At 52.9% G+C, this 24595-nt stretch overlaps 1 protein-coding gene and 1 long non-coding RNA gene across 3 annotated transcripts in view; both read left to right on the plus strand.

Annotated features, from left to right (window-relative positions):
• ZBTB16 (zinc finger and BTB domain containing 16) overlaps nucleotides 1-24595 on the plus strand; it is a 184684-nt gene that overhangs the window by 6109 nt on the left and 153980 nt on the right. The window lies entirely within an intron of this gene.
• LOC125078697 (uncharacterized) lies at nucleotides 3604-6095 on the plus strand. The gene is made up of 2 exons (XR_007120961.1): nucleotides 3604-3716; nucleotides 4120-6095. It is a non-coding gene; the product is annotated as an uncharacterized LOC125078697 (long non-coding RNA).

Here is a 24595-nt window from a genome sequence, read left to right on the forward strand (position 1 = left end):
TTTTCGGGCGGGTGCGAACAGTAACGTCCAGTGAGGTGTGTCTTCCTGATGCTCGTGCTGCTCGGAAATAGACGGAGGATGTGCTTGTTTTTGCTCAACTTTCCCAAAGGGGAAAACCCCCTCCCCAAACTTGACCAGACACATCTATCATCTTCCCCGGATGTGAATTCTCTTAGATGCGTGCTGTGAGGTGTGGGGTATGGCAGAAAGTCATTTTATTCTTTGGTCTCCTCGGGTCCTGCTGGGCTACAGAAGATACCACCCTCCCAGGAGGTCCAGGCTCCCATTCGGTGGGACCTGCTGTCTGGGCAAAGGCGGAGGCCTGGCTACGTTATGTTCCCGGGAGAATGGGCCGTGGAACTAGCCACGTCTCCGTGGGAGCTTGGGATCATGATGTAACCTTTTGGAGCTTTGTTTTACTCTTCTTTTTTTTTTTTAAGACTTTATTTATTTATTTATTTGACAGACAGAGATCACAAGCAGGCAGAGAGGCAGGCAGAGAGAGAGGGGGAAGCAGGCTTCCTGCTGAGCAGAGAGCCCAATGCGGGGCTCGATCCCAGGACCCTGAGATCATGACCTGAGCTGAAGGCAGAGGCTTAACCCACTGAGCCACCCAGCTGCCCCTATTTTACTCTTTTTTATTATTTATTTATTTATTTATTTTTAAAGATTTTATTTATTTATTTGACAGACGGAGATCACAGAGAAGCAGGCAGAGAGAGAGGAGGAAGCAGGCTCCCTGCTGAGCAGAGAGCCCGATGCGGGGCTCGATCCCAGGACCCCGGGATCATGACCTGAGCCACCCAGGTGCCCCTCTTTTACTCTTTTTAAAATGGAGATGGGGCACCTGGGTGGTTCAGTGGGTTAAGTGTCTGACTCTTGATCTCTGCTCAGGTCTTGATCTCCGGGTCATGAGTTCAAGCCCCGTGTTGGGCTCCATGCTGGGTGTGGAGCCCAACTTAAAAAAACTTACATGGAGATGGTCTGTAGAGGATGGTGCTGAATTGGCAAACTTCCAGAAATCCCTAGAGCAGCCAGCGAGGGGCACATAGGAAGTGTGCAGGTGACCACAAAACCTTCGGTCCCCCATTTTGTTCGGGTCTCTGTCTCCACTCTGAATTCTAGAATGTAATGTCCACAGTGCTGCCTTCCCCCGGGGCCGTGCTGGCCATGAGGCAGTGTGGAGAATGGCCCTGTCCCTGTGAGCTTATGAAGGGAAGGCGCTGGTGCAGGGATCCTCGGTTGTGGGCTGCTGACATGGCAGGGATGCGTTTGACTGAGGGAGGAAAGTCAGCTGCTGCAGCCCAAGAAACGAGAGCCTCAGGCAGGGCCTTGGGTGGAAGCTGTGGGGACTGAAGACATCAAGGAAAGGAGAAGGTGTTCCTGCAGCCGCCCTCCGGCTCCTGGTTAGATGCACTTTGTGGGGGGCTTTTCCCCTCTCCCTCAAAACTCCTGGATTAAGATTAAACTCCCTAATTCCTGTTCTCCTCTGTACCTCCCTGCACATCCCAACCATGCGTACAAACAAGAGGGCAAGACTGAACCATCAGAGGGGGAGGTTTTGGCGTCCGGATGCTGGGCGTTGGCTGTAAACATAGCAACAAATGTGAGAGAACAACAAGCGACACGTTTCGTTTTTATTTTACTTTTAAGCCACAGACTAAAGCGTTGCTGAAGATTAAGTATCCAGCAGGTCTTGTTGCCTGGGTCCTTGTGGAACAGAAGGGCGAGGAGAGGAGGGAGGGAAGCCGGAGGGAGAGTTCCTCTGAATCCCGCCACTGGGTCGCCTCAGCCCCAGGCTGGTGAGAGGGAGCCGGAGCCTCCGACAGAGTAGAACAGGAAGGTGGTGGTCCCCGCGGTGTGCGACAAGGACGCGCAGGCAGCATCACCTGTAGTCAGGGACCCGTGGAAAGACAGGGCAGAGGCTCCTTGGGTAAATTAAATGGGGCTCACTTACCTGAAGGATCCAGAAAGTCAGAAGACCCGAAAGGCCAGCCACATTCTCCAGGCAGATGAGGAGCAAGTTCTGGGCGCCACAACCTTCTTCTCCAGTGTGCTCCCATCGCAGAGGACAGTACCTGAGGGAGGGAGGGTCACAGCCGGCTCCTGGAGGACCAGACTCCTTCTCTAGGTTCCTCTCTCTTTCTCTCTGTCTCTGAAAGACGGGAGCTGCTCTGCATGTCGGCTTAGCTGGATCTGATAAACCAGGGTTGAGCTAGGGACTGACTCACCTGACCCCGGGGCCCCTTCTTCTCCAAGTTAGACACACCGGTTGATAAGATTACAGCAGGCGGTGTGGTTGACTGAGGTGTGAACACAGTCCTCATTCCCGGCCCTCAGTCTCCGGCTGACTTTGTTTCTGAATTCTGTGCTGCAGAGTCAGAGCCAGGCCTCGTTCCCCCGGGGGCCTCTGGATCTCCTCCAGCAGACCGTTAGCCTGGCCACAGCATGACCCTCTGCACACACAGTAGGAACTCTTGCCTGGTTCTTAAAGGGATGCTCGGGAAACACAAGGAATGATCTCAGCCAGGTCCCCAGGCCCACATGTGCTACCCTTCCCAGAGGCTTCTTGGGGCCGGCTCTAGGGTGCCCGAACCACGTAGCTGAGATGACAGATTTCTGCCTGGCCTTTTGCCTTGGTCTCTCTCAGGTGGCCAGCTGCTCCGTTTTCAGCTGTTGACCAGAGGGCCAGCAGTTGTTGACCTTGGTTTCGGCCACTTTGAGGAGCTCAGTGGTTGCCCTCACTCTTCTGGGTCGCCTCTTATCATTCTGCTGGCTTTAGGTGCCTCTGAGGTCAAAGCCAGCTCTGCTGGGAATAAGTGTGCCAACAGCAGTCATAGTCACAGTGCCTTTGATCAGTGGTAGCTCTCTCTTTGCCAAGCACTTTTCGTGACTTTCTCGCTGTCCACCCCGCCGCCTCCCCTACACGGGCTCGGTCGGGTCCATCATCCCCTATCTGAATGTGAGGTCTGAGAAGCTCTGAAAGCTAGAAGGTTTTGTGTAACCCATTGAGTGGCAAAACCTGATCGGAACTGATGGGAGGCTATATTTATCCCGCCTATTTTGAATATTCATATGTTTTGTTGCAAAAATATTAATGTGTTTGATTACAGAGTGCTTTCTTAGACTCCTTCGAGACTGGCAAATGCTTGTAGGTCTGTAGTAGCTTCCTAAAATCCCAACAGTTTGGCTTTCTGGAGTACCCACGGGTTTTGGATCAGGGATCGTGGACCATTTTTATTTAGCTCCACCTTGCAGACGAGGAAAAGGAGCTTTGGAGCCAGTAAGTGACTTGCCCAAGGTCACGTAGCTATAAATGGATGGGGTCAGGAGCCCAGCTCCCCTTCCGATGCCTAGTCCTGAGTGCTCTGCGCCAGGCCATATAAGCACATGGACACTGCTGTCCTGGGGCGGGTCCATCTGACCTAGTCTTTGGGTGCCAACACCTTGCTCGGATATCACCATCGGGGGCCACGGCTATCTTCCTTGACGTCAGTCCTAAAGGTCAGGTAGAGCCCGACTTCTCTGAGTGGCTATTTGTGGCTGTTCTGTCATTCACAGAGTTGCTCAAATCCCTTCTGAATCCATTTCTATTTCCAGGAAGTGCCCTTTTGGGGGTGATGAATGACTTACGTTTATCTCCTCTCGGGACTCCTGGAAATCTGGCCTTTGGAGAGGTCCTTAGTTGTGGAGTTGGGAAGACGGCAGGAGGCTCGGTGGGTGTTTGCTGTGCCCGGCCGGGAGGGGGGTGGGTGGAGGCCAGGCCTCTAGACTCTGCCGTGTGGTTTTTAGCTCTGTGATCATTGTCGGGCTCTTTTTTCTTCTGAGCTTAATTCCTTCGTTTGTAAAACGAGGTGCTCAGATGTGCTGTTTCTGGATTGTTGAGTTATTTAAGAAGTTCCCTTAACCCCTTGTGCATGTAGTTATGTTTTTGTGGGGTCCTTTTGGCGAATTGCATTTGGCTCTGTGTTGGATTGGCAGTCATCCAGCTAAAATAGGGGCTCCCTCTGATTTAATCCTGTCCACTCCGGCTTCATTTTTTAATACTTACAGAGTCAGCTGGGCTCCAGACTGAACTCTGGGGCATTTTGAAGATGATTTCTTTTATTTTCTTTCCAGTGGAGGGAAGTGGCCCTGTTCTCTCATCTCAGTGAGAAAAGTCCCATTTTAATTTGCTGTCACTATTGGATGGAGCTGCTAATTGCTGGAGGGAGAGGAAGGAAGAACGCCTCAGCTCATCGACACGTTCGCCGCCCGCTTGTTCTAGGAACTCTATTTATGAATCTTTAAAATAGTGATTATCCTAAACTGTTAAAATCAAACTCCATTCACAACTCTTTCATTTCTTGCTAATTCAGGGGAAAAACATTTCCAATCACTTTAATTTTTTTTAAATTAATGACTTTAAAACAAGTTCAGCTGAAAGACTTCATAATCTTGCTAAATGAGCACAGGCGAGCCTCAGTGTGCCCCTTGGAGGGTTCCTGAATTATTCCGTGGTAACGGAAGGTTTTCTTGAAGGTTCTGTTTCCATGGCGTTGGGTGGAAGCCCTGACTCTTTTGGTTGGGGCACCTGGGTGGCTCAGTGGGTTGAGCCTCTGCCTTCGGCTCAGGTCATGATCTCAGGGTCCTGGGATCGAGCCCTGCATTGGGCTCTCTGCTCAGCGGAGCCTGCTCCCCCGCCTGCCTCTCTGCCTACTTGTGATCTCTCTGTCAAATAAATAAGTAAAATCTTAAAAAAAAAAAAATTCGCCGAGGCATCCCCACTGCTCTACCTCTGACGTTTTCCACGTAGTAAATGTGTATTTTGAGCCAATTAGGCTATCTGGGCCTGAATCCCGATTTTACCACGTAGCAGCTGTGTGACTGTGGTTGTGTTTCTTAACTTCTCTGTGCCTGTTGGCTCCTTAGTAAAACGGGCGTAATAACAGTCCCCACTGGGTTGTTACAAGGATTCACTGGCAAACATTTGTCCAGTGCAAGGAATGATGGCACCGAGTAAATGCTCCGTGTGTGTTCACTGTTGTGTTTTTACGGCTCTTGGTGTGACATGGCACACTGGCCGTGCAGGGGAGGAAATGCATCCGTGTTGGTCCGGGGCCTGCTTTCCCCCAGAGGTGTTAGTTCATACAGCGCCATTGGGGGCTGATACGCCCTGAGCACCTACATTCCGCACCCACCCACCCCCCACCCCCCTGCGCCCCCAGGAGCTGATCTCTTGTACCCTGGTGGCCAGGGTACTCTTTGTCCCATTGACCCGTGGCCTGATGAGTCATTCCAGTTCTCATTTAAATTTAGCTGGGCAGCACTCCACCGGCTTGGGTTCCAAATGCCGAGCAGGCTCACCCAGGGTCCAATAGCCCATGCCTGTGGCCAGGCGAGCAAATCTGTGTGGTTGACTCCGAGATGAGGAGCACAGGCCCCAGCTTATGGAGGGAAGTCTGGGCTCGAGGCCGGTGGGCATTCCAGAGCTCCTTCCCTGCCCTGCCACCCCCCCACCCCCCCAACCCCATGTAGCTAGTAGTGGATTTGGAAACATAATTTTCAGTGCTTGGTACATGACGGGTTCTGTGCTAAGTGCATTCACAGTCAGGCTGTCCTCACGCGCTCTGGCCACCCTGTGAGGGAGATATTAGTTGCAATTTCCCTGATGGGCAGAGGGAAGCATGGGAGGTTAATAGACTTGTCCACGGTAAGACCGTGAAGGGGGCATCAGGGTTTGTGCTCAGACCTTTGGGCTCTGAGTTCATTGCATTTTCCGGAATGCCCTGCTTGGACCTTCGGGCCCGGATGGAATCAGAAGGGAAGGGGGCATACGGGAAGGACCAGTTCCGTGTTTCCTGCAGCCAGTGGCCACGAGGCTGATCGCTTGGTCTCCTCTGGCCTTCTGGTCTTCTCCAGTGGCGCGAGAGGAGGAAAGTAGGGTTGGGGGCTGCTTACTTCAGAGGGTTCAGATTTTTGGGGGTTGGGGCCACAGAAGTCCACGGAGCAAGGCTTCACCACCTTATCTCTCACCAACATAGAGAGACCAGCTTCTAGTGATAGAGACCTTTATGCTGACTCAAAAAAGGAAAAAAAAAACACAAAAAACAAAATAGAAAAGGAGAGAGAGGAAAAAAAAACCCACGTACAAAAATAAAAATCCCTTGCTGTTAATTTCATGCCAGCAGAATCAGAAATCCCCTTTTCTACCGTCTCCCCTTAAAAGCCCCGGTGTCCTTATTATGCCAGCGCAGTCTGGAAAAACCATGGTTGGGTTTTGCCTGCGTGAGGCTTATCTCTGCAGCTGCGAATAGGGGATCCGGTACTTTGTTGTCAGGATGGAAACTTCGGCAGAAGACTTGCCAGAACCTGAGCAGGTCTGAGTTCCCGGCTCACTTTCGCTTCTGTCCTCAAGCCCTGATTTCCATCAGCAGGAACAGACTGCGTTCAGCGTTGCCGTCGGAGAAGCTGGGTTAGACAGCGCGGAGACCTTCCTGAGGCCGTGGGGGCGTCCCCGGCAAAGTGATTAGGAGACTGGGTCACAGAACTTTCTTTTTTTTAAAATATTTTATTTATTTATTTGAGAGATAGCGAGAGAGAGCATGAGCGAGGAGAGGGTCAGAGGGAGACGCAGACTCCCTGTGGAGCTGGGAGCCCGATGCGGGACTCGATCCCGGGACTCCAGGATCATGACCTGACCTGAAGGCAGTCACTTAACCAACTGAGCCACTCAGGCGCCCTGGGTCACAAAACTTTTGACGAAGAAGAGAAATCGCGGGGCTAGTTGGAAGAGGTTTTTAGTGTTCTCCTCTCTTTGGAGCCTTTTTTATTTACGTCTTTTAAAAGTTTATTTTTTTAGGATACCTGGGTGGCTCAGTTGGTTAAGCCACTGCCCTTGGCTCAGATCATGATCCCGGAGTCCCCAGATCGAGTCCTGCATTGGGTTCCCAGCTCCATGGAGAGTCTGCTTCTCCCTCTGACCTTCTCCACTCTCATGCTCTCTCTCTCTCTCTCTCTCAAATAAATAAATAAATAAATAATCGTTTAAAAAAAAAGTTTATTTTTTTACTTAAGTCATCTATGCACCTCACATGGGGCTTGAACTGAAGACCCCGAGATCAAGAGTGGCCCGCTCTTCTGACTGAGCCCACCAGGTGCTCCTTTGGGCCATTTGGGTTCCCCGGAAATGTTAAGTAAGGACTTGGGCACCGACACAAACCCCCACCAGCAGATGTGTCAGGAGTGAGACAGACGGACTGCCAGACCGTTGTCTTTGTAGGGGGCGAGGTGTGCAGTGCAGGGGAGCAAGCTGACGTCACACAGACGTGGGTGTGATTGCTGGGGCTGCACTGTGAATCCGGGCAAAGGACTCCACCTGTCCCAGTAGTCGGGTGCCCCTCCTGCGAAGGGAGCTTAGCTCCTTACCTCTGCATGTGGTTTTAAGTTAAATGAGGTAGCAGATAACCCAAAACCCACAGCAGGGACTCCCTTGTGAGGCCGGCTCCCTGCTTCCCGCCTTTTTTTTTTTTTTTTTTTGTGACCCCAGCCTGACAAGGGGGCTGTTCGTGCTCGCTGGGCCCCCTGCCACCCTCGCCTGGTGTCGGTCTCTAAGTGGATTAGCCAAGCGTTGTGATCTTAATGCCATTAGGCCTGTTGGCACAACTCGCCTTGCCATAGTGAGAAGCAGATGTGGCCGGCGGTAATGGCCCTCAGTGATCCACCAGGCCTGGAGTGCTGGGGGAGACATTATTAGCGTTAATTTGGGGGAGTCTTTTATGGCCGTTGGGGGAGATGCAGAGGGATTGCTTGAAATGTATTTATTTAAGCCGTTCAGCGGGTTAGATGCTGTTGGGGTCTACCGTGGCTTACCGCCCCCGTCTCCCCCCAGCCTCTCTTTATATAAGGTCCCCTCCCCAGCCCCGAAGCCCGGGCCTGATTACTTCCAGAGTCAGAGAGACAACTTAGCCGCCTCTTGTTTCTTGCCGATGTACCTTATTAGTAACACCTGGCGTCATAACCCGCTAATGGGAACCAGCGCTCTCCTCCTGCGTGGCCGGTGACAAGTAGCCTTGTCAGCCGGAGCTCGCCGTGCGAGGAAGTTCCTATTAGCTTTATGGTCAGGAGAACTTGTCCTGTTCAGGAAATGAATGTTGCCTCTAAAGGTCCGTGGCCCTGACCCTGGTGGGGTAACCTGTGCGGGCTGCTCAGGATGCTTGGGATTTGAGCCCCTCTCTGGTTCTTGTCATATGTAAAGAGGGAATCATTGTGGTATGTTGCAGCCTTGAACTTTTGATTTATTCCATGAGGATGACTTAACCGTTTCTGTGCCTGGATGGCAGTGGGGTGGCAGCTGAGCGTGTGCCTAGATGTGTGTGTGTGGGGTGGGGGGATGACAGACCCCCACATGCCAACAGGGGCTGTCTGTCTCCGGGAGGGGGGATACGTTTCAGGGATGATTATTTGCTGTTTTTTTTTTGCATTCCTGCAATGTCAGAAGTTTCTGGAATCCTTGGCCGCAGAATGGTGGGCAGCCGGGAACCTGGGTTTGAATTCATCCTTGGCCTCTTAGTAGCTCTGCGGCTCCGGGCAGATACCGAACCGCCAGCTTCCTCCTCTCTGGGAGAAAGTTCTAACATAGATTTCGTACTGTTGCCGTGGTCTTACCCATAAGAGGACGCATTCGGAATACAGAGCCCAGGGGCAGGCATGTGGCGTGGTCTGTGGCCCTCCCTGAAAGGCTGTGTCTGTTTCTTTCTTTCTCATTGGAATATTATTCTAAGAAATTTCAGAAAGAACGGCCTAGCCCTTTTTTCCGTCGAACGTATTGAGACTTTCTTCCTCATCAGAGCCTTGGAATCAAAGAAAAGCTCCTTGGTCGTTCCTCCTCTTCTTTCTGCCTGCGAGTCATGTTTGTAAATGTGATTTTTGTGGAGAAAAGCAGCGTTTGACCTCATTCTGGGGGGAAGCTTTGGCCTGACTCTTTGAGAGGAGATGTTTGTGAGCTGTCTGGCAAATGGATGCTTACTCCTTGCCTTCGCCACTGCTGCTGTGTGAAAGGCCCCTGGTGACAAAGGAGCAAACGGCACTGGGAGGCACAGCCCGAGGAATCTGGCCCCGGGGGTGGGGGGGTGGGAAGGGGCTTGGAGATGATGCCTCCTTCCGGAAGTTTAAAAACAAATCTGTCCATCTGTTTCTGGGATCATTGACAGCAATTCAAGGAAAAATAAAAATAAGTTCTTCTCCAGTCGGCGGGCCGGGTGCAGAGAGAAGGGACAGGAGCAGTCAGCGCGTCGAGGCAGCTGACCTGAAGATCTGGAGATGGGACAGTGGCCCACTTCCTTGTGCCCACGGGAGGCGAGTTCTCCCCTCCACCCTCGCCGTGAGAAACTGTGCCTCTCTCAGATGAATCGTGGCCCCTAACCCCTCTCAGAGCAGGTGAAAGCCGCTTTGAAGACGTTAGCGGAGTTGGGACGGGAAGTGTTCAGTGCAGGAGTTAAATCGTGACAGTTGTCCCCTAAATGCTCTGCTAAATTAAGGATCTGCTAACATTTGCGAGTCTACCTCCCTCCATACCCCCACCCCCGTCCCCTTGGCAGAAGGGATGAAGATGGGACCTAAAAACAACGTGAAACACAGCTAAATCGAGGGACTCTAAAAACATTTTTCTTCCCTTGACGTCGAGCGTGGAAAACCAGGGCTGGACTGTAAAGCGCCACAAAGCCATTTGGGGCCCGTGTGCCCAGCCCCTTTCCTCAATTTCTAGCACAATGGTTTTTGCTGCCACCGCTCCCCCTCCTTCCCCCCCCTTCATAATTATCCACTATTTTACTTTTTGTGTCCTGACAGCCGCAAGAGTGGTTTTTGTTGTTTGCACGGAGTTGCTGCTAAATATTCCCCAGCAGCCAGATTCGATGGCTCGGGGGCTAGCGGGGATAGGCCAAACCTTGGCATCCCCCGTTGCAAAAGTGAAAAATATTTCTGTTTGCAGTTAATTTTAGTGGCAAGCAGATCATGTTAACTGGATGTAATTGCTTCCAGATATGGCCGAGGGTTTTGTGTGTTGAGATGAAGGGTCTGGTAAGTGCTCACTTCCTGTGTAAATTAGGCTATTCCATTCAGTCTTTCATTCTGGCCAGCCCTGGATTCTGTCATTCTCTCATTGGCCCCCCAGCCTACAGCCTGGTGTGAGAAGCAGCTCGCTCTGTCCCTCTGAATGCCAGTCTTTTGTCCCTTGGAGCCACTCACCTCTTGGTTCTTGATGTGAGTTTGCCCTTCAAATAATGAGAAAGGTTTGAAAAGATGCCACCTGGCCCTGCTTCTGGCCACGCAGAGCTGATCTGCAGAGTCCGGGGGAGGGAGCGGCTCCTGGTCACGTGGCTTGTGTCTTGGAACCCAGGACTCCTGGTTTGCTGTGGCCTTTTTTCCCCCTCCACCCTCTGACCCCAGTCCCACCTTGGAGAATACCATTTTCTCCCTTTCTGGGCAGAACTCATTCCAATGGGTCTGAAATCCTAGAAAAATGAAGTGTCTTTTGGAGGGAGGCCATGGTCACAGAAAGGAGTTCTCTTAGAGAGACAGGAAGCCACCGCCCTTCTTTGCCAAGCAGGTCAGACCCCCCTTCCACGCCCACAATGCACACCTGCCCCTCCCTGCAAGAAAATGAGAGGAGAGTCCATCCAGAGAACCTTCTCCAAGCTCCTGCAGTTTCCAGGGCTGGAACCTAGGAAAAGCTTTAAGATTCACGTTCTCCTAAATTCAGATTCTGTTGTCCAGCTGGTCCCACATTCTTAGCGCTATTTGCATAAGCGGTTGCTGTTTATCTTCCTGTATCAACTCCACTGATAACCCCTGTGGTCTGTTTAACAATATATGAGGAGTAGATTACTTGATAAATGCCAGTTTTCCCAATAGGCAAAGATAGAGTGTCGGGGTCAGGAGGAGGGGTGGTATATGAGGAAGGAGGGGCCAGGTGGGGCGCCCGGAGGCTCTTTCAGATCTGGATGGAGATGTGGGGAACACCTGATGGAAGGCGGCTGCACGCATCACACAGCCGGGCGACTTCCTGCCCTCACCTGCTTTCCTCCCCCTTCATGTGGACGCGCAGTCTCTGAGAACATTCCATCCAGGGCACTGCTGATGCCCATGTTAAGGCAAGAGGGGAAAGGATGTAGGTAATTTTTGCTTCTGCGGTTCAGAGCCTTTCCTCCCTTAACCCTTTCTCATGTCCACACGTCGTTGGCTGGCGAGGACTTTCTGCTCGCTGACAACGTGAATCTGAAATCTTCAACGGGTGGGTTTCTCCCGCCTGCCGTGCACGGGCTTCTTACAGCCAGGTGCTCAGTTCTGGAAGAGGCTAGGTGAGAAGCAAACTTCTGACCCCATCACCTAGTCAATAAGCTGTCTGAGAATCAAACAAAGGAGTTTGGACTGGCCGCTAAGCCAGGAACCCAACTGATAGCTTTGTTTTGATGTCCTTGCACTGTTTGCGGATCGGGGAGGGGGCTGTTCAGAGAGGGGGTGTCTGCTGGGACGGACATACCAGGAAGTTGAAACGCCTAGCACAAAGTCCAGGAGGGGCTGAAGATAGTCAAGTAGAGCCCAGGAGTCGGGGGGCACGGGGTGGGGTTTCCTGACTCAAGGAAGAGGCTCTCCGGGAGGTGGTTGGAGATGGTACATTCTTGGGACAGCGTGGAAGGATGGGGAGAGTAGAGGCTTTAGAATGAGGTATCCTGGATGAGAACCCAGCCTCCAGAATTTACTGTGTGCCTTGACCATGTTACTTAGCCCTTCTGAGCCCCCATTTCCTGGTTTGTAAAAAGCGAGACCCAACACCTTTTAGGGGTTATGTGGGTAGAATGTTCCAAGTGTGCCGCACAGCGAAGGTGCTTTGTAAATGGGCACTACTGTGCTGTAGAACTCGGCTCTTCCAAGCCTGCTGTTCTGGCCCAGGTGAGAAACTCTGGAAGGAACCAGTGAAATCTTTTGTTTTGGGCACAGCTGGATGGATGATCATATGAACCCTGTGCCAGCAGCCTGTAGACCAAATAATGGGGGAATGAGGCAGGTGCATTATGAATCTGAAGGTCTCTGTGAAGGGCCGGTCCTCTCCTGAGGAAGCCTACGTATGTAAGTGATCACTTAATCCCGTGATGTGGCCACAGCCCCAGACGCTTTGGAAATCTTCCTTTGGAGCCCTTTCCAAGGTCTGTGCCACATTCTCTTGCCTTGTCCTTTGGGCAAGTAGATTTGACTTTTGGGAATGGTCAAAATAATTCGATGACTGATCTGATGACTGTCGTTGAGCGATGACATTAGATGACTGTGTCTGATTCTGAAGGCAGATTTTGAAGAGAATGTGCCGAGCGAGCTTGTCAGCTCAGCGCCAGGGTGAACGGTGGCTTCACTTCTTAGGTGGGAGGTGAAGGAGGCCAAGAGGCTAGTGATTTCCAGCCGCCGCCACCGAGCGCCTCAGCCCGGAGCAGATCCTCTTATCGCTGTAGTGTTTCTCTGCGTTTGTGGTCGGACCTCCTGTGAGTTTGGGGTCCCAAGAGGTACTTCTCTTGTTAAGAAAATCTACCACCACCAGGAGATGTATCAGAAAGAATGCGTTGAGGTTTGACACTCTAAGGGAGTAGGCATGGAGGCATGGCTGCCCGAGTTTGTACCCGACATGTTTTCTTAGGAAGGTTCTGGAAGGTTAAAGGAGCTTGTGCGGTAAACCCCAGTGCAGCGCCTGGCCCGTCTTCAGCATGTAACAGTCTTATATGCCCCGAATACCCAAGAGTGGAGGGACGTGTTTGCCCTTCCTGTCACCAGGGCCATGGCCGGGGCCTCAGGCAAGCTCACCTTCACTTTGGGATTATCTGTGGGACCTGGGTCTTTTGTGACCTGGCTGTGCAGAGGCCTGGTGTTCCGACCCTCAACTGCTCCCTCACTCTCTGCATTATTTATAGTAAACCATATTAGAACAGAGTGTTAAAGAGGAAGGATGAGTCATCTCCATTGAAACCATTGATGACATAAATGAAAGCAAAATGCTTACTATGTGTTTTGCACAGTATTTAAGGCCAGGTTGTGCTAATTTGGATGCTCCCAGACTGGATCTGTGAAAGCATACATATGTGGGAAAAAAGGTTTCACTAGAAGTTATTTATTGATCACCCATTTCAGTATCTGCTTTCTCCTTTTATCAACTTCAGGTCCAGGTTCAAATCATGGCTGTCATCCTTCCTCAGGAGGGCGAATGATTGGCCAAAGCACTAGCTATGGTTTCTTTTTCTCTTTTTGAGGGTTGAGGGATAGCGCGAGGGGTGTCCGAGTGTCCCTGTCTTCTTCCTTCTTCCTGCTGCCTGTTGAGGAAGAGCTTCCAGCCCTCCATGTGCTGTACAGGTGCGGGTCCTCAAGGTGACCAAGGATCACAGAATTACGTGAGAGCTAGCAGGGCTCATAAACCATTTAGGACAACATGCTCATTTAGGGCAGCGTTAGTGGAGGTCCAGAGAGGCTCTGTGATTTGTCCAAGGCCACAAAGCAAGCCAGTGGGGAAAATCAGGATTGGAAGCCATGTATTTCTTTCCTTGGCTCCTTTCATCCTTCCTTCCTCAGAAATCTGCCTACAGCTACCTGGGTCTTCTCCCCATTTCCACCAAGGAGAAGGTAAGAATAGGATCTGACCTGAGAGCAGTTTCAGATCTTTGGGTATGAGGGGTGCTGGGTGGGTTTGGCCTGGTGACTTGTCTCTTACTCATTAACCTCTTTGCTGCTCAGCTGAGTAGATTACTAGATATCGAGTTCTTTAGATTTATAGGTGATGCACTATGTTAGTTTTTTTTTTTCCTTAAGCTTTTGTTTATTTATTTGAGAGAGAGAGAGAGAGAGCACAAGCAGGAGGAATGGCAGAGAGAGAGGGAACAGATTCCATGCTGAGCAGGGAGCCCGACTCGGGACTCGATCCCAGGACCTAAGCTTAGGATCATGGTCTGAGCCAAAGGCAGAGGCTTAACTGACTGAGCCACCCAGGCTCCCCTGTGTTCAGGATTTTAAAATATAAAGATTAATAAGATATGGGGACTTCCCCTTGAGGAATTATAAATTGAGCAGAAGATTTAAAATACTTTACATGTGTACGTGTGTATATGATAGAAAATAGGAAGTGGAAAGATTATTTCGATATCTAGAAAAAGCATGAGGAAATGCAGAGACAAAATGCCTTTCACCTGGAAGGCTTCTCTAACTGGGCGCTGGGTGCTGGCCTGGCCCTGGGAATTCCATGTTGAGCGACCGCTGCCCTGTGAGCTTTCCTAATGGGGGAGGGGGAGCTCCTTAGCCAGCAATCTTGTGAAAGGCTATGGAATTGGTGTTGTGATAAGTGCTCGGATGCCTGATCAAGTAACTTCCCTTGGCTGGAAGGAGGGCGATTGTCCTGGAACAGCAGGCTGGGGTCAGAGGAGGTGCTGTGAATGCCAGGCCTGGGAGGGGAGGAGGCAGTGGAGCACGGAGGAGTGGAGAGCGCACGGGCAGGCCCAGGTGCAGATTGTCAGGATGCCGCACGCACACTGCGTGGTCTTGGCCGTGCGCCTATGGCACAGCGAACCGGGGTCTTCTCTCCCTCCAGCGGGGCCGTTGTGGGGGACAGTGTGTGGGGTAGCCTGAGGATTTCAGATAATGCATTGTACACATCCTGCACGGTGCCTGGACGGGCGGTTGCTCAATGGAGGTAGCGGTTAGTTTTGGAACTTTATTCTGGGGGCAGTTGGGAGCCTGGGAAGGCATTTGAGGAAGAGCGTGGCATGGTGTCGGCCACTGAGCCTGGATTCCGCTGCCCTGGCCCTTTGCCTGCCTTCCACAGCGCACCTGGAAAGGAGTTCGGAGAGTGTTCCGTGTATCCTGCATCTCGCACCTGGTATGCCCCCCCCCAGATTAGATGAAATGACCTGAAACAGACCCCTGCCACCTCTCCCTGTTTGTCGGAGGGCCTGGGGGAGGGAGGTGAACGGAGGCGGCCCTTCGGTTGTCACAGTCAAAGGAAGTGGCACCGTGAGGCTGGCCAGCCGGACTGTTCTCCGTCTCTCTCCGACTGTCTTTTAATAGCAACCCAAAAGCGAGGACCCCGGCTAACCGTCCCGGACCCCTCTTGTGTCTCTGATAGCAAGCAGGGAGACAGCTATCTCCCTCCGGCCAGTCTTGGCTGTGGTTGTCGCACTACGCAATGTCTGCAAACTGACAGTGGCATGGGGGAGATAAGGGCCGGCGTTGTGTAACGAGGGGCACGGTCTGTTTGCCCGCGTGGCTCCCGGCCCCTGGTTAACTGCTAACCTCAACGGAGCGGCGGGCCCTTGCCTGGAAGGGCCGTCCCAGGGCCCCTCGCTGGCTCCACGGATGCCTTTTTGTGGTTGGATAAAGGAAGCTCATGTAGGCCGCGCACAGCACAGACACGGGCTTGGGCTACGGGTGCTTGGTGGTTTTGTTTTTCTCTTTGTCTTTCTTAAAAAAGAGAAGCTGGAAGGGGGACAGTCTCGCTTGGCACCAACCCCATGACCCAAAACAGCATAAAACAAACAGTTCCTAAATGTGAGCTAAAATGTGCCAAGCGGTAGAGATGCCTTCCTCGCTTGACACCCGCTGGACCCCAGAGGCCAGAGCGTCAAGAGCTTGGTCCTGGGGACTCTGGGTCAGGTCTGGAAGTTCCTGTCTTGGAACCTCGACCCCACATCAGGTTTCTTCATATCCTGGTCCATGGCTGGGAGCAGAAAGCAGTGGTGGGAATATGTACGTTGTTTTCCTTCTTCCTTCCATCTTCCCCCAACGCTCACTGTCCTTTCAAAATGAATAGGTAAGCCTCAGCAAATGCTCCCTGCCCATCAGGGGTGACGGAACCAGTGCCCTGTCTTCCAGGGTTGCCCTGTCCTGGTGGGGGATGGGCTGGAGGGTACTTGGAGGCCAGCCCCCATTCCGAGGCTCCCATGGGCTCCATGCCACCTTGCCTCTCCTTGGATGCCCTAGGAGAGGGGATGTCACTATTTGCTGAGCAGCTGATTCCATTCCAGAGATCAGCAGTTGGGCTCTCTAGAGTCACAGACACTCTGCCCCGTTGTCTTCAGTTCTTGTAAGTTCACTACAGGTCTTCCCTAATTAGGCGGTGGTTTTCCCTCTACCACGATTTCAGTCCCTCCCACCATTCTCACACTCCTCTTTCAAATACTTCCAGATTGGTAAATACCGTATCACTGTTTGATTACATCAGGGCAGTTATACACAGTGACATAACTAAGTGGGTTTGACCAATCTGGGGAAGAACCAGAATTTCACCTCCATTGTTCAAAATGTTACACCTTTATTGATATGTCTTCTGAGTATCTCCTTTCTGTGTTTCCCTTGTGTGCTCTTGAAGTTATTTCCCTTGTTCTTGGCTATCTGCTCCCAGAGATTGCAATGATTTTTTGGGGGGAGGGTAGGGAGGGCTTGGGGACGGGGGGGGGGGGTGAAGGGAATCAGGAATTGGATGGGAGATGATGTCACTCGGAATATTAGCTTGAACGGATGGTCATTTGCAGGCCCGCCGGTTGCTCCATGCCCCCCGCAGGGGTCTGGCTTAGGGATGGTTGGCGGTGGGGGGGAGGGTGTGACGTAAAAGATTCAGAGGTGGTGGCTTGTATTGATTTCAGCTTATCTGACCCTTCAGCTCGAGGCTGCCCTTCCCTCAAAGTAACAGACTCAAAGCAACAGAGAAAAGTATGGCATCTTTCTTTGCATGAAATATGGCTGGCAGATTCATTATTTAGAAGGGTGAGAGCTCCTGAGGCGGGGAGGCTTGGGAACCAGTGTAGACGTCTGTGGCTGGACTTCAATGGTTCCCAGGTGGCAGGCGTTGGGGGCAGGCGTGTGTTGAGAGGTGAGTGGTGCCGGGGTCAGCAAGGTGGCAGGAGAGCGTCACCTCAGAGCCCTGTGCAGCCCTTCCAGATCTGATGCCCTTCTCCCAGGAGGCCCGTTAGCGATCCTGGGAGCAGGCTTCATGGCCCTGGATCTCCTGGCAACGTTGCTTTCTGGGCTTAAAATGCAGTGTTTATATCAATGGCTGCTCAGAAGCGTGTCTTGCTAACGAAGGGTTAAATCTTTCATTTCCCCCTTTAGTCATAAAGCTAGTCGCAGATCTGCCTGCCAGGAGCTGAGTGCCTTCCTCCTAGGTAAGCAGAGTCTGGGGGACCTCCTGGAAGGATCTATGAGTGAGGACGCTTGTCCAAATCCCAAACGCCTACTATGATGTTTTTGTTCTGATGCTTTGCAGGTGTTGGCTAGTGACCTCCCCCTCCCCAACCCACGTATTTGTCACAAGTAATATTTCGGACAAAACCTCTGAAAACTTGCTTTCTTATTTGCTGGTTGATGCTAGAATGGGGACTGTGGCCCATAGGGAACAGTACATTTTTTATTCTGACCCAGTGCACGTACCTCAAACCAAAACAAAGGTTCAGGGAACTTTGGTTTATCTTGACGTGATGGACTCTCTTACTTTTTCTTCTGTTCTGTGTCTGTTTCATTTAAAAACATTAATGAGGACCCACTGCTAGTTTGCCATCCATAGATTGAGGCACGCCCCGATATGGCGAAGACTTAAGCCTCGCCATATTGGGGCGAGTAAGCACCTACTGTACGCTAGGCATTTGCGAAGTGCTTTGGGTAATAGAGAGTTAGTAATCTTGAGCTGACAGTGACACAGAAGTGATCCGTACCTATGGGTGTGTGTGTGCATTGGTTTGTGTGCTCAGTTACCACATGAGTGAGGTGCAGGAGCAAGCACAGGAAAAGGATTGGACTATTCGGACTGAAGCTTCAGGAGGGCTTCCTGGAGGAGGTGACATTTGGCCAGTCCCTGGAGGATGACTAGGTTTTGGACTAACGGAGACGGGGAAATGTCATTTCTAGCTAGGAGGTGAGCAGTGGTGTGGCTGTGTCTGAGTAGGGTCGGGGGAGTGTGCTGGAGTGGGGGGATGACCATGGCGAGGACTGGGTCTCCGCAGGAAAAGTAGGTTGGGGCCAGGTCACGGAGTGCTTTGAATGTCACACTAGCAGTTCTGGGTATTTGTAAAGCCGTAGTTGGCTGAAAGTTGGAAAACTGAGATTTCAGTAGGAGACAAATGGTGGGAGGAGGCAGTTAGAATGCCCGGCTCCTGCTTCCCTCTCTCTCTCTCTCTCTCTGGCTGCCTCTCTGTCTGCTTGTGATCTCTCTCTGTCAAATAAACAAATAAAATCTTTAAAAAAAAAAAAAAGGGGCCCTGGGTGGCTCAGTGGGTTAAGCTGCTGCCTTCAGCTCAGGTCATGATCTCAGGGTCCTGGGATCGAGTCCCGCGTCGGGCTCTCTGCTCAGCGGGGAGCCTGCTTCCCTCTCTCTCTGCCTGCCTCTCTGTCTGCTTGTGATCTCTCTCTGTCAAATAAACAAATAAAATCTTTAAAAAAAAAAAAAAAAGAATGCCCGGCTCTCTGTTGTCCTCCGACCTCTCAACCTCACAACCGTGGTGGGACAGTGGGGTGGTAAAGAGCTTTGCAGGGAGCCCGGATTGGGTGCTCGCTCTTTTTCTGAAGTTCTTTACCATGTATTGTGCTCGCAGTCCACGCTGTACTTTTGGGGGGCGAGAACTGCCCCGCACAGACCACTGGTCAGCAACGTTGCATGGGGACACATCAGCCTTGGCACACACCTGTCCTTTCTCACAGTCATGCTCTACCCTTTGCAGACATGACCGGGAGGCGCAAACTCAGCCCCGGGCCTCAGAGGAGCCGGGACGCTGCCAGAAGAGCAGGTGCTTTTGTTGTGGGCATTTGCTGCTTCCCCCAGCCCAGCCCACCCTGGGATGTCCTCCCTTTTGCCTTGTCTCCCTGCTCCAGCCAGCCTTTGAGACCTCCTCAAGTCTGGCTCCTCCGGGAAACGTTGTCTCCTGCAGCAATGACCGTGCACATGGTTCCTATCTCCGCAGCCTCGTCCTTGACCTGTGTGTGTCTCGTCTCCCGACCTAAACCAGCAGCGCTGTCTGGGAGGACGGCGATGGTGGTACAGCTGTCCCCTCTCCCTGTACTGTTCCCCGGTGCTGCGCTAGACACATCCTGGGTACTCCGGGACTCACACTAGCCGGGCATTGGCTGTGTGCTGAGCACTCCACTTGCATTGACCCATTTCTTCCTCCCTGCCACCCGGGAGGTGGGTACTGGGAAAAGGAGTACTTGGGTGCTTACAGGCTGGCTCTCCGCAGCTCTGGACTTTAGCCTCCTGGGCCCCAAGAAGCTCCTCGGCCCAGTGCAATCCCTTTCATCAGGGTAACTAGGTTGACACTGTTCTTTCAAAGGTCGCTTATGACCTCGTAGTTCTTGAAAGCATTGTATCATTTGGGACTCAAGCATTGATTCCCCCCACCCCCGCCCTGTATTTCCTGAAACTCTTTCCCCAGAGGCAGCGTGACCTGGCCCGTGGACCCTGCGGGGCCCGTGTTTGAATGCCGATGGAGCCTGTTCCTGAGCGGCAAATGCTTTGGCTCCCGTGGTCTGTTCCTTCACCTGCGAGATGCTGGTTGTTTCTCTTCTTCATTGAGGCCCTGACAGCGGGTCAGTTGATGCTAGATGTGACCCTCTGATCCCGCAATGTGGGTGTTTCCTAAGCAGATATCCTTACTGTCCCTCCTCTGGTCTCTGCCTCGGCAGTCTCGTGGTTTCTGTGATCACCTCTCTCTGGATAGCTTCCTTTCCACCTTTGGTTTCTGTCTGTCTTGGGTCACACATGTTAGTTCTTGCTGCCTGCTGTGTCCACCAGTTCTGCCAGAAAGCAGAACTTGGTGCTCATCGAGCTGAGTCCAACATGGTGTTTTCCGAATCTTCTTCTGTGTCCTTACATCCTGCCAGAGACTCTGCTCCCTTTTCCAGACGGGGGTGTCCTCTGTGGCTCCCACCTTCCCTTTGCCTCTCCAGCTCCATCCCCTCACTCTCGCTTCACCAGATGGTTGTCTGTGTTCCAAGCAGTCTTCTTGTAGAGCCCCTGACTGTGGCCTTGGAAGCAGGACTCTGATCACGATGCTTTCCTGCTCAAAGACCTGCAGTGGCTCCCTAGTACTTCTAGAGAATGAGCTAGAGGATTCCTAGCCTCGGTGTTGGGAGCTGTCACAGGTCCTGGATTGCGGCCATGTCTTGGCTCCTCCACCCTTCTCAGCTTATGGTCGGGATGTGCTCCCCTCAACGGAGGGACTGTCCTATGTCTGAGTTACAGCCTTCTCGTCTGTCATCCACACGTGGCAGCTCAGTGCCTGTTGCTTCGTTCTTCTCTTGCTGTTTCCTTCTCCACGCATCGTGGCAGGTGCTCTGTCCCCACGCTTTCTTCCCACATTCCTCCTCTTTGCATCCAACTGGAAAGAAGGGGTCCTCCCTCCTTTGAACTCCCATGCCTGAAGAGGTGTGGACAAAACTTCATCTTTCATCAGCGCTGCTTCTGTTTATTTCTTCCCTAAGGCCCCCGCCTGAGATTTTGTGGGTGAGATCAGGGTCCTGTTCGGGTACACGGCTCCCACCTTCCACACCTTCCTCCCCGGAGTCCGGCACGATGGGCCGGCCGTCATCAGTGTACGTGCGCATGGCTTGCTGGCCTCGTGAACTGGAGGTGGCGGGGTGGCCAGTGGTGCTGTGGTGACGAGAGCATGGGCTGAGCTTTCTGCATCTTAACTGCCAGAGCCCAGCTGGTAGGAAGGGGGAATAGGACGCAGGCCCAGGCTCACGTTTTATCACAGCAGAACCATCTTTGTTAGGGAGCTTTTTTCTGTTTTCTTTTTCAGTCTTTTTGTTTGTTTGATCAGTGGAAAATTTGTCCTAATTGGCATCTTTATGACAGCAGGAATATGCCAGGCAGGCGTGCAGGGCTGGGAGAGTGTGAGCACTGTGGGCCGGGAGGTGACCAGAGGCTGCACACAATGCCTGATTGTGCGGGCACAGGGATGAATGGACCACACCTGTGTTTACCCACCAGGTGACAACGAGCAGGCTGGCCAGGGCCAGGGACCAGGAGTCCTCACCAGGAGAGCTTCTTTTCCTCCCCTTGCCCTCCAGTGCTGGTTTCTGGGACCCACCTGGCTGGGCCACATCCCAGTAAGAAGCCATCTCAGGAAAAGCTGTCAGGGAGACCGCAGCTGGGTGGGGGGCGCGGCTCAAGGGGTGAACATTTGTTGATTCTGTAAGGGGCTCTCTTGTGGCTTCAGGGAGGGTGCGGAGAGTGAATCCTGAGAGTGGGGGCCCAGACAAGGACTTCTCACTGGCACCTGCTCGCAGGTTAGTGCTCTCAGCACACCACTCTGTTTCTTTGGATGCCACCCCTTCCGCAAGATCGAGAGCCCTTTGAGGGCAGGGACGGTGTCTTTTTCTTTTCTTGATCCCCAGTGCCCAACCTGGGATTCATAATGTGTTCAGCGGGGGAGCTGTAGAGGACTGGTCTGATCCCCAAGACCCGGGGAAGGGATCTGCCCTCTCAAAGCTCCGAGGAAGGAGTCCCTGCTCCTACTTGGGCTGGGACAGGGTGGGAAGCAGAGGCTTCTGAGTTAGCTGGTGGGAGGTGGAGGGGGTGACGATCTGGCTGACAGTCCTGAAGTCCCCCCCTCCCTTGGGGACTCCTCCTTTGGCATGTGTGATTGTCAGCGTGCTGAGTTCTCTGCAGATTTGTGAACCTAGTATAGGGATGCGCTGGGCTGGAGATGAGAGGGGCAGTGCTGCTCCTCTTCTTTTCCCTCCTCTGGACTTTGCAGGTAAATTCCAAGGTGTTTGGAGGTCCAGGGGTTCCATAGGAAGCTGGAGAGCAGGTGTCGGTCTCTAGCTCCACCTGGGTCCTCCGTGAGGTGGCCAGCCAGGCTCAGAGCAGGAAGTGGCTGATTCTGGGTCACTTGGCTGCTCTGGTTTGCTGCTGAGATTGTTCTTATAATCCAGATCTTAGATCTGGAAGGGACCTTAGGAGGTGATCTAGTTTAGCTCATACTTTCAGGCGAGAAAAGTGGTGTTACTATTCTCACGCCCATTTTGTGGACGAGGAACTGAGGCTCAGAGTGGCAGAGTGGCTCTTCCAAGTCATTCAGTGTGGTTCCTCATGGTCGTGTCCTCTGTTCCCTGGTGGGACATGGTGGGTGGCTGTGGGAGAGACACCACCTCACTAGTGAGCTGCGTTTTCCATGGAGTAAGGCTGTTCTCATCACTCAGGTGTCTGAGGCCCGAGAGGGTTGGGAAGACTGTCCTTGCTTTATTCCCAGATGCCTGATGCAGGGGGGTGGTGGGAAGACAGGGTGGTCTCCTGAACTTGTGGATTTCTCTGGGTTGAGGCCTTGGTCTGTTAGGTTCTTGGTGCTTTGGGAAGTAGTAGGGATGCCCAGCCTAGCCAGAGAGCTCCAGGTCTCCCCTACATCACAGAAAAGCCTCCACTTTTTGGTGGTGAGAAGATAATGTGTGTGTTGCCGAGGCCTCGTCTGGAGCTTGTTCAAGGTCTGGATAAGAATTTCCCAATCCATGGCTTAGAGGCTCAGGTTTTCTGTCCCTCAATCCTGAGAAACTCATTTTAAAGCCTTTTTTTTTTTTTTTAAAAAAAAGAAAGAAAGAAAGAAAGAAAGAACAACAAAAAAAGAGGACTTCATTCTCTGGGATGCCGTGCGGGCTGGCCCTGAGCTATCCTGGACAGAGCTGTCGGTCCGGCCCAGCGTGTGCACCCCGTGGCCACCTGCCCTTGCTCCGGGGGTACTACCACCCCCCCAAATTCTCAGAGGGCTTCTGCCTTTTTCTGCAGCTTATACATTTGTGGGGAATTTTAGCAAACTGGACATGGCTTCTTGTTTATTTGGTTTCTCCTCCAAGTTCTGGATTTCGGCCTCCCCCCACCGCTGCCCTGCCCAGGGCGGTGAACATGACAGCAAAGGGTGGGCACAGCTCCTTGAGGGCTCCTACCTGGCTGCTGAGGCTCTGGCAATGAGCCTGGCGTAGAGAACATTTCACATAGTCTCACGATAGCTGGTACACGTGCAGCCGGCGCCGAGCTGACCTGGGGGCTTGGCCCGTTTTCTCTGATCTGTGAGTTTGGTTGCTGCTTCTTCACGTCTGTGTGCCTCCTTGTCCCCCTGCCCCCCCCTTATGTTTCCAGAGCGTGTGGCCACACCTGGTGTGACCAGCTCCCGCGCGCTCCTCCGCCTTCCAGGGCGGCGCCCGACGGCTGCAGTCAGGGGTGGACACCGGCCTCTCCCACCCGCTCCCCTTCTCCCTTGCTTTTGTCCAGTTGGCCGGACAAAGAGAACAAAACCGAATGGCCTCCCCTCCCCCTCGCCTAACCCCGTCAGGCTGGGCTGCTGGAGATGATTTTCCTGCAGCCATTTCAGCAAGTGCTTGAGTGGCTACAAGTCACCGGGACCGGCCGGGCCCCGTGCGGCCAGCCGGGCCCGCCCTCCTTTCGCCTTCCTGCCCCGCGGTGCCCAGCGATCGTGGGGTGCTGGGGCTGAGCGGAGCCTCTGGGGCTCTGTCGGCCAGCAGCTCGGCTGCGGTGCGGTAGGGGGAGGTCCGAGGGCCGGAGGGGCAGGTCAGCCAGGCCTCTTCTATTTACAGTACTCTCTTTCACGGCCCCAGTGAAACAGGAGCCCCGAGAGGCTGCCGTGAAAGGGGACTGTGTTTGTGCATTCAGGCCTTCCAGGGCTTGCTACAAAAGGTGGGGGCACCCGGAGCACTGAAGGGGCTTTTTGTCATTGACAGTTTGGCTTAGGGTGGAAGAGGGGGCGAGGGAGTGGGGGCTGCTGCCGGGCTTGTGAACGTGTGGGTGTTTCGACGGCGCTCAGCTGCTCCTTGAAACAGAGTCCGTGCCTGGGGTTGGCGGGGGCCCGTCTGTCTTGACCCTCTTCTTTTGTTGGAGCAAATGATTCCTTTCTCCCCAGTGCGTCTCCTGATGGTGCAGCGGTCCTCACGTGAGCTGCGGCTGGGGGTGGAGCGGACCCCCTCTCTCCCCTCTCTCCCCTTTCTCCCCTCTCTATGGAGAGCAGGTTCATGGACAGCGACCAGCCTCCTTTGATCCTTAGAGCTGTCTTTCCCGGATTCCTCCTGTCTTCCCCACGTTCTCTCTCTGAGCCTTAGCTGGGTCGTCTCTCAAATGGGGGGCACGATAGCCCCCACCTCATGGATCGGGTGGTTGCAAGGATCCGGTCAGGTAACACATGGGCTTGCACAGAGTTCTTTCCCTGAAAACGGACCGGGCCATGGTCCCTTTATGGGTCTGGAGAACCAGACTGGGGACCCCGCTTAGTAGTGCTCCCAGTCTTTGTTCCCCCCTCTCCTGGCTCCTGGGGTTCTTCACACTTGCCACCCTCTGGGCCCGTATGACGTGATAAAGGGAAGACAAGTTTTCCAGAACAATCAAGGGAACATGTTTTGAGGTTGTAGAATATCTGTATCACAACACACTCAAAATTTACCCTTTAAAAGATCAGAAGCCACCAGTGCCCGCCCCACCTGGGTAACTTCTGACCAGTCCGGCAGTGCGTTCTTTGTAGACCTCCCCTGACTTCCAGTGGCTGAATGCAGTTAGGGGTCCAAGTGGTTTTGCCTCTGCCTTTTAATTGTATCTTTGAGATTT

Source organism: Lutra lutra, chromosome 10 (assembly GCF_902655055.1).
Source record: "Lutra lutra chromosome 10, mLutLut1.2, whole genome shotgun sequence".
In the NCBI taxonomy this organism is placed as follows: domain Eukaryota; kingdom Metazoa; phylum Chordata; class Mammalia; order Carnivora; family Mustelidae; genus Lutra; species Lutra lutra.